Source organism: Podarcis muralis, chromosome 4 (genome assembly GCF_964188315.1).
Source record: "Podarcis muralis chromosome 4, rPodMur119.hap1.1, whole genome shotgun sequence".
NCBI lineage: Eukaryota > Metazoa > Chordata > Lepidosauria > Squamata > Lacertidae > Podarcis > Podarcis muralis.
In genome coordinates this window covers 55,300,636-55,314,501 of record NC_135658.1, presented here as the reverse complement: position 1 = coordinate 55,314,501, position 13,866 = coordinate 55,300,636, and the positions used below count along the sequence as shown (strand labels likewise).

The window sequence follows — 13,866 nt, the reverse complement described above, 5'->3', positions numbered from 1 at the left end:
CACAGAAATGTAAACATGTCTGCAGCTAAAATAACTCCACTTTCATTGAAAACACTCCTCGCTCACAATCAGACTTCTGTGTGCTATGCTCAATAAAAGTGCGTTAATAGCAACCAATTAATACATTATGTAACTCTGCTTTTTTATTTTTATTTTATTTTTTAAGAGAGCCCAAGACACTTTTAGCCGCTCGTTTTTTAATTAAGAGAGTACTCGAGTTTCTTCTTTGCCTGCTCGCCCTCGCGTCTGCCTGGACTGTCAGCTGGGATTCGTAGCTGGGATTGAGAGCAGAAGGAGGGGGAGAAAAAAAAAAGAAAAGAAGGAAGGTAGCTTTCAGGGCTTCAGCCCAGGAGCAGCAGCACATGAATGGGGTTTGGTGACGAAAACGGTCCCGAGAAGGGAAATGCGATGGCAACGATCGTGGGAGAAGAGGCATCACGGTAAGATCGCAGCCTGCAGGGCTGTTCTTTCCCTAGTACTGGAGCTGATCTGGGAGTGGTGGTGGTTAAAATCGGACCGATCCCAGACGTTCTCACAGGGCACGATTGGCGCACTTGGTTGTTTACAACTCGAGCTTTCTCGGCGCGCTGCGTTTCCCTAGCCTGCCTTGAACCCACGCTGAGCTCTTTTCTGAACCTCAGGTCGTCGCTGCGGAGGCGTTTTCTGTCTAGGATCCGGCCGGGTGGTGTTTGAAAGCCCTGCTCCAGCTGGATCTTCCTGAGCACCTTTACTCAGAAGTAAACCCCAAGAGCTCTCGCTCCCTCTTGAAGGGAGCATCGCTCTGCACCAAACGGTGTCCGGGCATCTTTAGCCTAGAATATTTAAAACCTATACAGCTCCTGCCCAGAGCTCTGTAGCAAAAAATAAAATAAAAAAAAAACCTAGGTCCGTGGCTAGGCAGGGAGAAAGTTCTTCAAACTCTTGAAAAGTTGGAGCTTTCCCCGCTCGCCTCTCCATCTTCCAGTCACTTCGGTCCGTCCTTCCCACCGAAGGAGCTTTAAAATCGATAACCTCGGGTGGTTGACTATGGAGCGATCTCTGAGAGGGTGCGGGCTTTGTTTCTGAAGCGATCTTCCCGGCATGGACGGCCTAAGGCGAACGGGGCCACTGGGCACCTTCTCCCGGCGGCGCCCTGCGCCGAGCGCGCTCTTCCCTCAGCCGCCTCCGCTCCCACGTGCGAGCCAAGGACCCCCTTCCCCTCTCACCACACCACAGGAATGGTGGGGGACCGAGAGCCCCTCGCCGCTGGCGGGCGCGCAGCAAGCCGCCTCCCACCGGAGCCCATGGCCCGAGTCCCGTGGATGGGGAGGGAGCCGCCGGCTCGCGCAGCCTACGCTAAGTCAACACAGGCGCCGCCGCCTCGCGCGTGTGGCGCGCTCGCTTCTGCCGCTTCTGCCTCAGGAGGCCTGACGGGCCGCCCTCGCTGAGGGGAGCAGTCGGACCGCGGGGTGGGGAGGGGGGGTGGGACGCTCGCCGTGCCATAATTGGAGGCTGCCGGCTGCTCTCGAAGGCCGGAGCCGCCACACGGGGCTGAGCCCTGACGCGAGTCGGGCGGAGTGGTGGTGGGGGGGGAAGACGTCGTGTGAGCGGGGGGGGGGGGGGGACGGGGACGGGACTTCCCCAACTCCTCCGTCAGCCTTTCTTTCCCGCCACTCCCGGTGCCGGACGCTGTTGCTGCGGGCGCGCTCCCTCCGCTTCAGGGCGGGAGGTAAGTGCTTTCCCGTGTGGGGAGCGAGCGAGGGGCCGTAGGTAGGTGGCGGGAGAGAGGGAGGGAAGGAGCGGGCGCCTGCGCGAGGCTCTCTGTCTGGGCGGCAAAGCGAAGTGTGAGGGCGGGGGGGGGGGCGTTGGGTGAGGGTGGCTGCGCTCGGCGGGCAACTTCTGGGCGCGCTTCCTCGGCTCCGCAATGGGGGGGAAGGAAGAAGCTCGGCGGGCACCTCGGACGCCCTGCAGCCCTGGTCCAGTCTCGCAGCGCCCAGGTGGCTGGAGCGCTTCGACGGCGGCGACTGTCTTCGAGGCGCGGAGAAGGGAGCCGGTAGAGCGTGAGACTCTGAATCTCGGGGTCGCGGGTTCGAGCCCCACGTTGAGCAAAAGGGATTCCTGCATTGCAGGCAGATGACCCTCGTGGTCCCTTCCGACTCTACGATTTTTGTCTGGCTGGGTTCCTGCTTGGACCTTCCCCGATGAGTCGGAGGGTTTGTCTTTATTTGAGGAGGGGGAAAGGGAGAGGAGCTCTGCACATGCTCAGAGGTACCACGGATTCGTCTTATTTCTTCACAGACTGTGTTAGCACTGAAAAGAAACCAGGGCAGTTTTGTGGCTTCTTAAAGTCCCAGCACGGTTCTGAATGGGGTTGTGTCCTGCAATCCCCTTCCTCAGATGCATCTGAAAGGAGCTCAGCCCCAATGCAGTGTAGGGACCTGCTTTTGGCCTTCAGAGATTTTCCGGGATACTGAAATCCGAATATAGCAAGGCATCTTTCAGGATGCATTTGTGTGTGTGTAGCTCTTGCCCTAGCTGCAGGACCCGAAGGGAAGAGGCAGGTTCTGGGGCAAGAGAAGGAAAGAACAGGACAGGGGAAGCATTGTGATCTGGCAGAAGGTGCTGGTGGTCCCACAGCTCAAGAAGTGTAGAAGGGAGACAATCCTTTTTGTGTGTGCTCCTGTGCTGAATCCTAAAAGCACTTGCTAGCTGCCTCTGAGTACCATACTTGGATGGCTTGTGCTCTTCTTCTGGAGGACAAGATTAAGCATGACCACACTTTTTTTAACCATACCTCCTCCTCTGCCCTTTCTCTCTTGCTAGTGCCACTTACTGAAGTACTTCTTAAAAATTACCTGCAGAAGTCATACTTTTCTTTTAAAAATTCATCTGAATGTAGTTAAGCCAAAAGGCACTGTACACATGTTTGGGCAACATCCAAGGCAGCTGTGAAAAACACACAGTTTATACATTCATTTTGCCACATGTGAAGTGCTAAAGAACATCCTGCACTTTTGAAGTTACTACCTGGTTTTTCTTATTAGTTCCCTCTGTGCCCCAACCTCACCCCCTTTTCCCTCAGCCATAAATTTTTTTTCTTGACTTGGCTCTACCTTCTTTTAAACCAATTCTTAAAAGTTTATTTGATGCTTAAGTGGAGAATGCTGTATGATTTTGTGGATGCGTACATTTACTTGCCTTAGTTCTTAAAACAGTATTTTAATTTTTTTTCAGTTCTTCATTTTGCTAATTTTATTTTCAGAACGGTTGCTGCATTTGAAACTATTCAGTCAGGATCTTTTGTCACTTAGGTCTGAATGAGTAAAATTAATCAGTTACATTTAAATTCATTCATTTCAGTTATTTCATTTCAGACCCACCACCATTCTTATTCCCTTTCTGCATCTCTCATAGTGTACATAAACGCATACATGCACACACACTTTGTAGGTAACTACAAGACATCATTCAATTAACTGATACAATGGTTCCTTTTTAAATCTGCACGACTCCCTGCCCAAGGTATAAAGACTCTTAGTTTTGTTCTCCAGCATTTAAGTGTTTGAAGTAATATAATGAATAAGGGTCAGATCTGAGTTTGGTAAAAGGCTCACATTTGGTTTCACAAATGGCACACTCAGATACAGGAAATTAATTTCTGTGATCAGGTGATTGTCAAGTAAATATAAATCATTTTATCAGATGATCTCAGTATGTGGTAAAATAAGCAAAGGCTTCTCTCTATTCATGATTGTATTCACTAGAAACCCCAAGTACTGTAATGGCTGCGTTTAAAATGAAAAAAAAAAAACACCAAAAAAATCCAAAAACAATTCTGGTTTAAATAGCATTCTGTGGAGTTAACAAAACCTTCAGTGTCGGAATAGTAGTTTGTGTGCTGCATTGTTTTCATGTAGTTTGGAGCCCCACCAGGGAAAGTGGAACAGTTAGGTCTATAGACTGCACATGGAGAACTGTCACATTCCTGAGTTTTAACCCTATAAGCACACATCTATGGTTTGTTTGAAGCAACAGACAAAGAGCGCTTTGAGTTCAGATAAAGAACCAACCCTAAACTCCATTAAGATGTTTTTACCTGGCTTGTGAATATACTGTTATTAACTTAGGTGCATTTATGTTTTGCTTTAGAAATAAAATCCATCTTATCATTGGCACGACATGATACAAAGATTTTTTTGGGGACATCTTTGTGCATTTAAAGAAGGACAGTTTAAAAGAAATGAATATAGCTGTTACTAACTAGCTAATACTTTAAAACATGACAATTCTTTTATTGTCGTAATGGGCAGCAAGCTAGCATTGTTTGGGTCAATTTATTTAAACTCAGTGTGGGAAGATATACTTAAGAAGGATTCATTGAATGGGGGAAAAGTTCAAATAGTATTTCATAGATTACAACATTGTATAGCTCTTCTACTTTGTCAAATATGCTCCCCAAAGTCAAACAAATCCCATAGTACTGCAAGAACTGTATGAATGATCTGTCATGGTTAGTTTTATATGTAATTAGCTTTTAATCTGAGGATTTTGCTGTTTTGCAAGGTACTCAGTTTTGTTATTTTTTGCTGTCTTGCTTAATCACTTTGGACCTTAATATATTTCTTTATATATCTTTAGCAGGATTTCAGTTCTTTCCTGTGTTGAAACACTTTGAGCAGAGTTTGTGTTTAATTTTTTTGATGGTTAAATATAACTGCATAGCAGTGACATGTTATAAAAGCAAAATACACATAGGCACATTAATATTGCCATTAATATTGTTGTTGGAAATATGTTACTTTATCTTAGCAGTGGGAAAAATTAATCAGTATGATTAATTAATAAACAAATGCACATTCAAACTTTGCTTCTTATTAGCTTGATTTTAATCAGAGTGATCTCCTACGATCGTGCTTATGACATTGTTCTATGAAATCTGTGCATATCCTTTACCAATCAATTGAAACTGTTGCCACAGTTAAAGTGTTGTTGTTTTCTACTGTAGTACTGTATTTTAACTGATAAAAAGTAATACTCACAGCAGAGTCCTATATATATATCCTGTTGTACATGTCTACCCAGAAGTAAGTATAGGATTGCAGTCTTACAACCCAAACCTAAGCATGTCTGTTTAGAAGTAAGTCCTACTAAAATCAATGGGACTTACTCTTGGGTAAACTGGTTTCGGATTGCAGCCTAAATTTGTTGAGATTCTGAATGCATCCTGAAAAGAAATGCAATATGTTTACATCATTAATAGAGTTGACTGAGATTATTCTCTTTCTGTGGAAGTGTTTATATATAAATAACCTATTGGTAGCACCTCATTTTTCAAGTAATCTACATTTGTAGCCTAACTGGTTTGAATTAGAAATCTGGAAAATATATAGTAGATGAGGCAGTCGACAAAAGCTATAATTAATTTTTAAAATTTAAAATAGGGTTTTGCACTTGAGCAGTCAATAAAGATTTTATCACTTGGTCAAATCTGGTGAAATAATGGTCATGCATTTGTGTTATTAGAGTTACAAAGAAAATAATCAGCAGGTTTTCTACATGCATAGATTACAGAAAGCAAATTAGATAGCTACCACTGTTACATTAATTTGAAAAAGTTGAAATTAATTATTTATTATAAATTTATTCTGCTCTTCCTGCAACTCCCTCAGGGTGGCATACATCATCCACCCCACAATGATCCTGTGAGGGTTATTTGGCTGAGAGTTTGTGACTCGTCCAATTTCACCTAATGAGTTTTGTGGCTAATTGAGGTTTATAACTTGGTCTTTCTAGTCTGGGTCTGAAATTTTGTTCATTAGACAGTGATGTTTGCCAATGGTGACTTTTTGTGTTCCTTTCTGGAGATGCCTTTCAGGTAGCCCAGGGATAGGGGGAACTTGTGCCTCCCTCCATATGTTGTTAGATTCCAACTTCTGGGGCCAATGTTCAGGGATGATGATGGGCGCTGTAGACCACCAACAACTGCAAATCCACAGCTCTCCCATCCCTTATTTAGGCAATGGAAGAAACGTTTCTGTGCTTCTAACTTTGCACCTTGTTGTAGCAGGGCTTGGGTATAAGCTGCCTTCATCCCTGCCTTTACTAAAGGATAGTTACCATCATGGAAGTTAGTTTCCACCTATGGTGTAGATTCTACACAGTAGCATTCTTGCAAGTTCTACAGTATTTGACGGTTGTCCAGTATTTTCAATTGACCAGTCAACAGCTATGATGCTAACCCTACTTTTAAAAACTATACTCCCAAAATGCAAAAGAAAACTAGAGTTTTGCTGAGTGCACGCCCACCCTCCACCCTGATTTTGTTGTCCTGGTCATGGAATGCAAAGGGAGGGGGGGGGGAAGACATCTCAGAAGTTTTTAAGGGGGACAAAATGTCTTACAGGCAATGGCAGCAATAGCTCTTCTTAGTGGTAGCTGCTGGCTGCCAGCTTCGATCTTGGAAAATAATAGTAGCTACCATCCAGCAGCAACTGGGGAAAGTTATTCATGCTGCCACAAATCTGACAGCAGCAGCAGAAGCACATTTGTTGCTGAAAGTTTTCATCAAATAAATTTTGCTTCATCAGTATGAAGGAAAAAAAGGGTATTTTAGTCGGCGCTGTTGATCTCTTTTTTGTTATTTGCATGTCAAAATTAATGGTTACTGATCATCTTTCAGAAATGCTTTCATATAAGCATATATGCACAATTCCCTAATAATGAAGAATAAATGCAGATTAAGATGAACCTTGCTCCATCATATTGTGATCCTCAAACTGTAGAGCAGCACCTCCAACCCTCTTGAATCTAAGTAGCAGTAGGTCTAAGTTAACGGACAGAAACCTTGACCATGCAGCAGTCTGGACATTCATGTGGCTTTCTTTTTTGGAAATTGCATATATGGCATTATCTTCAATATTGGACACAATAGGCCAAATCCAGCTTACTCCTAATCCTTTAGTATATGCCTCATTGACTTCAATGGTTTAGTTCTACAGTGTAGATTTTTTTACCATGCAGTTTATGGAATTCTTCACATCTGCTTAATTCAAAGAGATTTCCGCGTTCATAAAATAAACACCGGCAGGATATTCCTACCATGTAGTATAAAGATATTTGCCCCTAACTTGGGAGTTCATTCAGCAATGCTTTAATTCTATGATAATTTATTCTGTGGTTTACCTTTATATCAAGGAAATTATACTGGGTGCAGAGCCACTCTGGTGACCCTATCTTACTGTAGCTCCAATCCTAGACACCTAAGAAAGGCAGAGCATTCAGTGATGCACATCAAAAACTCCCTAGAAGTTCTCTTTGTATGCTGCCCATGAACTCATATTTCATTTGGCATTCTGTGAAAAGGCAGAATAGAACAAAATTTAATATGTTACTGGTAGCATAGTAAGACTATTGTAGGTACAGTGTTGGCAGCCTAAAATTACTTGGCTAAATATACATGCAAGTTAAAAAGTAGGGAATTGGGTGGGGGTGGGGAAATGAAAGGGTATATATCTAAATAGGGTGTTCTGGATGTATTTGTTGTAAGCTGCATTTTAACTTCTTCTATTTATACTTTTATAGTGGTATGTACGTGTATAATCTGGAAAGTTTGATTGAATACAAGAAATACTAATTTAACAATGAAAGCCAGGGGGTGTTTTCATCTCTGGACTCAAGTTTGCTCTGAGAGCCAATTGTCACAAATGTGTACTTATAATGAAAAATAAAATAAAATATCCCCTTGGGTCTGGCATTTTTCACATTGACTGGAGAACTAAAAGGATACTTGATCTAGAATAAACATGAGCGACTTTGCCAAAGGTTTGGGCCCCATACCATATCTGAATGAAGGCAAACCCCCCCCCCCAATTAATTTCAGTGGAATTTCCTCTGTTTGGGATTGTGCCCTAAAGGGTCCCCCTCAAAAAAAATCAAAACCAAAAAAACCCCAACCTTATATTATTACCACATTTTCTGTGTCGGTGTTTTTCTTCTTCTTTTTTTAAGTGGAGATTTGTTACTGGAAATATGTTGCATTTGAATTCTGCTTGTATCAGATAGATCTCTTTCTCAGCATAACTTGATTCCAAGAAGAAGAAAATCCCTCAAGCTTATGGCCCCGATCCAGAGCACCAGGCAGCGAGCTCTGCATTCACAACAGGGCTTTTGAGTTTGTTCTTTCTGACAGCACACCCTCCTCCCCCAGTGGCACCTGACAAGCTGGTCCTGAAAACTCAGGGAATTTCAGAAGTGTCCTTTGTCACAGGCCAAGGAACTGTTGTGGGGGGTTGTAGGGGTGGGGTGGACTGAGGGGTGGTGACAAACTCCAACACACTTTTAAAAAATGGCTTCTAGGGTAGCAGCCTTGCTAGTTCTGTTGTACAAAACTGAACTCTTTATTTTATATGATGCATATAAGTGGGTTCCTTCAGATTTATGAGATACTCTTTGTGTAAGGAAATTATTCCACCTGTACATTACTTGTGTACTTACAGTTTGAGCACTACAACTAAAGACTGCCATCCAAAATGCATTTAATAGGGAGTGAGCCCCATTGAACCCAGCAGGACCTTCTTCTGAGCAAGTATACATAGAATTGCATTGCTAAGCAAACTGCTGAAAGACAAACCATGGAACACTGATGCAGGTGATAAACCCCCAGACATTTCAATAACATTTTGAATGCCTGCAATTTAGAACTGGCTCCTTCAGGTCAGGCTTATGATTAATCAAGCACTTGTAGGCTTGATCAGCCACATATCTTTCAGTCTGCCCCAACACTTTTAGATGCTCTGCTCCACATCTATTATTAATTATATTTGTAGACCTGCCCTTATAGTGATCCCAGAGCAGTTTCCAGAATATTATAAAATAAACAACAGTTACATTTAAAACTATTTAAAAGAGTTGCCAGAATTTTCTTTCAAAAATACTAGGTGGAACTGGGGACAGAACAAAGACAAAACCTTGTAGGGCAGAGCCTGAACATGGGTTTGATAGCAGAAAATCTTGGTCAAACTAGATCAGATGTTTAGACCCTTCAGAAAAATGACAAGGATTGTATTATTATTATTATTATTAGTTTTGGGGAGATGGGAAACACATCTACTGAATATTTATTAGTTTCTTTTAAGTGTTCCTGAAAATAGATAGCTGCAACCCATGGCTTGCTTGAATAGAATAATCTTTGGAAGGTCTGCAATGCTTGAAGGACAGCAATGGACAGTTGGAGTGAAGCTGTGGTGCTACTGTCAAGAATTTCCTGTCCTGATCTTTATGAAATAGCAACTTATAAGGCACTTTTGTTGAATTTGTAATAGATACAAATTGTTGGTTTAAAGGTTTATGAGTGGAACAGTTCTCTATAGGTACCAATGTTATTCAGGATTGTAGGGTGCTGCATATGTACTGGTCAGGTCTTGTGACCTAAAGGGCTGTATCAAATGCTGGAATTTCCAAGCACCCAATCAAACGTCTTCCTGTTCTATTCCATCCAGTCCCCCTATGCCCTCAAAATCAGTCCCCCTATGCCCTCAAAATCAGTTCTTGAGAGTTGAGCAGAGTGAGTGGAGTGAGTGTATGTTGTTGTTGTTGTTGTTGTTGTTATTTATTGAATTTATATACCGCCCTATACCTTGAGGTCTCAGGGTGGTTCACAGAATAAAATGTGTGTCTGTGGGGAGGGGAGGGGAGGGGAGGGGAAAGAGAAACTGGAAGATCCATTGCATCAGCAAAAACCACTGGTGCAGCATTGGGTATAAACAAATGTGTTTCATTACAATGTACAGAGCAGTTTCAAAATCCGAAGCAACTGAACTTAAAATAATGACATGCTTTCTTAAAAGGGCTTATTTCTTATTTGTGGCTGTGTGTGCATTGGCTTAATTGGCTTAAAACATAGCTACATCATTCCTTTTCTCAAATCAGATTGATGATGTTTTGGGGGGAAATGCATCAAAATACAGTATTTCCCAAGAAACGACAGGGTAGAAATAGGACAGGTATGGATTGTGGCAAATGTTGTGGGTACACTGTTTTCCACAAGTGTGGTGGGACTGCACTGTGCACAGACCCAGACTGTGGTCAGAGCTGTGCCTCTATTTTTCAGGGTTTCAGGGTTTCATATGGTTGGTTCAAAAAACTTAATTCTTGAGTCCAAAATCAGATAAAGGAGAACCACTACAATGTTGTTGTTTTTAATGAAGGCAATAGCTCTTTTATGCACATTCATCCTGTCTTTCTTCAGCAAGGGACAAAGTAGCAGAAGTAGCTTCCAAGCTTGGGATTCCCTTGCTAGATTGAAACTGCAGGCTGGATTTGGATGTGAACCTGGATATTCACATAGCGATGTGCATTTGAATGCAAGGTGTCCTGTGTAACAGGTCCTCGTTTCATAAAATGATAGCATTGCACTGCTGAAAGTGATCCCAAGGGTTATCTAGTTCAACTGCCTGCGCTACAGGAATCCTGCCCACAATGTTGTATCTTCAGTATAGGTCTTCACTATGAGATTCTGTGGAGCATTTTCCTCACGTAAGGAAATAAATACAGTGATGTTGTCCATGACCATGATGTGGTCATTTAGTCTTGTGCACCAGCTGAGTGTCCCCTCAGCAGAGCCCATGTTCCTTTCTTAACCAGCATTGGCAAATAAAATGGAAATTGCAGTGATTTGACTATATATACACAATATACACTAGCAGCTATTGCTTAGTAATACTAGTTTTTATTTTGAAGTATTTAGAGACTTATCATTTTATCTAATGCAGCAAATGCATTTAATTTTTCAGTAGAGGCAGTATGCATAGTACATTGCTACCATTCAGACCTTTCTGAAATATATCTTGTGAAATACCACAGTGGGTTAAGTGATGGGCCAGTACTATGATTGATAAATAACTGTGCATCATTCACCTGCCATTTTGTATGTTTCAAACACCACTGAGCCAGTTGCTTATGTGGCCAATATAGTTTTACTATGCTACCACTGGGAAAATGAAGAACAATAGTAGGCAAAAATTATGGGGAAAAACAGCCCTATTTTAGTAAAAAAAAGAGAGAAATAGGCACACTTATGCAGGAAGCACAGCCAACATGCCATAAGTTCAACTTGGATGATCTATTCTAAGTAGTTTATTACAACACAAGTTTTTGAAGGCAAAAGCCCACTTCATGAAAATTATGAGGTTGACGAAAGTGTGTGTGTCTGTGTATGGTGGTATTCAGCTAAGTTTTACTCAGAGTAGACCTTTTAAAATTAATGGATCTAGCATAGTCATGTTCATTCATTTCAGTTTGTCTGCTTTGAATAAAGCTTAGTTGCATACCACTGTATGTAAAATTCTGCTATTTTGCAGAGAATTTGTAATAGCAGATGACTTTGTGGCCTTATTCAGGTCCACTTGTTCTACTGCTGCTGATTATATTGTTTTATTTAGCTTTTACACATATTTTTAATATTGATGTTATACTGCCTTGCAGATGTAACTATATCAAATTTTTTGTTGTTGTTGTTTAGTCGTTTAGTCGTGTCCGACTCTTCATGACCCCATGGACCAGAGCAGCCAGGCACCTCTGTCCTCCACTACCTCCCGCAGTTTGGTCAAACTCATGCTGGTAACCTCGAAAACACTGTCCAACCATCTCGTCCTCTGTTGTCTCCTTCTCCTTGTGCCCTCCATCTTTCCCAGCATCAGTGTCTTCTCCAGGGAGTCTTCTCTTCTCATGAGGTGGCCAAAGTACTGGAGCCTCAGCTTCACGATCTGTCCTTCCAGTGAGCACTCAGGGCTGATTTCCTTAAGAATGGATGCGTTTGATCTTCTTGCAGTCCATGGGACTCTCAAGAGTCTTCTCCAGCACCATAATTCAAAAGCATCAATTCTTCGGCGATCAGCCTTCCTTATGGTCCAGCTCTCACTTCCATACATCACTACTGGGAAAACCATGGCTTTAACTATACGGACCTTTGTTGGCAAACTATATCAAATAGAAACTAACTATTATATGTATGGATATAGGTACAGATAGCTTTAGGTACAGAGGAGGGGGGGGAGACCAAATTAATAAAGTGAGACCTAAAAGATAACAGAAATGCAAAGAATATATCCTGCTTTCTGAGGTGTGAGACATGGAGTAGGTGTCTCTCAGTGATTTCCCTGTAATAAATTTTTTGTCCAGCTCTCTCTCATAAAAGGGTGATTTATTTAGTTAGCTGCCTTGCAAATGCAAACTGGGAATCGAATGCCGAGTTGTGTGCTTCTTGGCTCATGCAACATCACCGGGAGTAAAGATTTTGCAACAGCAACTTAGCTAACAAGTCTCTTGATGATGCATTCAACTGAATGGAGTCCATCCAGCTCTCGCTCTCTCCTGTTTTGGTACTGCAGGGCTAAAAAGGAATGAAAAGTAATAAAGACCTATTTTGAGCACTAAAATAAGCAGACATGACTCAGAATACTTGCAGTGAATAGAGTGGTGAAGTAAAAAGGTGCCATTTTTACACAGTCATTTTTCTGACCATAATGGCCTTTTAAACTCTTACTAAAATAGCATATTTGCTCAGGCACTTTTCTTGGAAAACTGAGTAAAACGGAGGGGGGAAACTTTGCAGGATCTGAGCATTTTATTTTCAAAGTTTGACACAAGTTGTGCAAAAGAGACCAATTGGAGGAGGGAAATCAATTTGAGTACTCTTGATAAAATTAATATTTCCTTTGTATCTATTTTGGGCAACCTGCAATAATAAGGCAACAGTAGTTAGATTTGGAATTGTTCACTGAATTCCATCTGCATTCCATGCCCCATATGGAAAAGAGAGTATACAGTGGGCATGATTTGAAACTGAAAATATGCAGTGACTTGGTCTAATTTTAGCGTTAATTGGGATGTGCAGAGACATAATCCATATGCACAGACTTTGAGGAAATGGCATCCCATGACTTGATGTAACCAATCATGATGCTTGATTAAAGGAACCTTCGAGACATCAAGACCTCTCCCACCTTGAACGAGCAAACACCCCCTTCCATCACAGGTCCTCATTAACTGGTTCTCACTACACTGGCCTTGAAGGACTGATAAGGAGGCAGTTGCATTTGGTGTCAATGCTTAGGAATTTCTAACAATTCTTTCTAACACAGACCAGAAAATTCCACTTTGGGTGGATTTCTTCTCTACAGGTGGATAGTTCAATGAAAACATTGATCCAGGCTGCATTCAGACAGCACTTTATCCTGTCTTCCTGATGTTTCCTTACCTATTAATTTTTTTGTATCTTATGTGATCTTTCACAGGACATAACAGCCACTTCTAGAAATCTAGTGGAAGTTTAGTACTCATTTCCATGTTGGTTATTTCCAGAAAAAAATCCACTTGCAGCCCCATTAACTCATAAAATTGTGGGAGTTTTGTGCTGTAATTTCCCCACAGTTTTCATTATCACACCATCACTGCTCACATGATGACATTTGGAGTGGTATCCCAGCATGCAGTTCTTTCCCACTGCTTAAAATTTAGTGTGACATGGGGTGGACGGGACTTTTGTTATCCTCTGTCCTCTTGCTTTATGACTTGGTTTGTTCACTGCTAGAGTGTTGGTCACTATTATGAGGTGGACTTCAAATTCTACATTTGGATTTAATCTTGTGCTGCATTTTCCAAATGTCAGATTTCTGCCTGTGTCATGATAGTACCTTAACCATTTTTCTAGCCATACCTGCTAAAGGGGTATACATCCATGCTGCAAAGATAGCTGCCTCTGCAATAATAATAATAATAATTTTATTTATACTCCGGCCCATCCGACTGGGTTTCCCCAGCCACTCTGGGAGACTCCCAACAGATTAAAAACAGAATAAAACATTAAACATTAAAAACTTCCCTAAACAG

At 42.1% G+C, this 13,866-nt stretch overlaps 1 protein-coding gene across 8 annotated transcripts in view; it reads left to right on the top strand.

The window, feature by feature from the left end:
• The first annotated feature begins 301 nt into the window (after positions 1-301).
• ERG (ETS transcription factor ERG) overlaps positions 302-13,866 on the top strand; it is a 112,525-nt gene continuing 98,960 nt past the window's right edge. For 4 of the 8 annotated variants that reach the window (XM_077927340.1, XM_077927339.1, XM_077927338.1 and 1 more), the window contains exon 1: positions 1,613-1,708. The gene's annotated coding sequence lies outside the window, so the exon portion shown is untranslated. Of the gene's footprint in view, positions 441-1,612; positions 1,709-13,866 lie in introns of those variants that run through there. The other 4 variants (XM_028727177.2, XM_077927341.1, XM_028727175.2 and 1 more) reach the window with 4 other exon arrangements.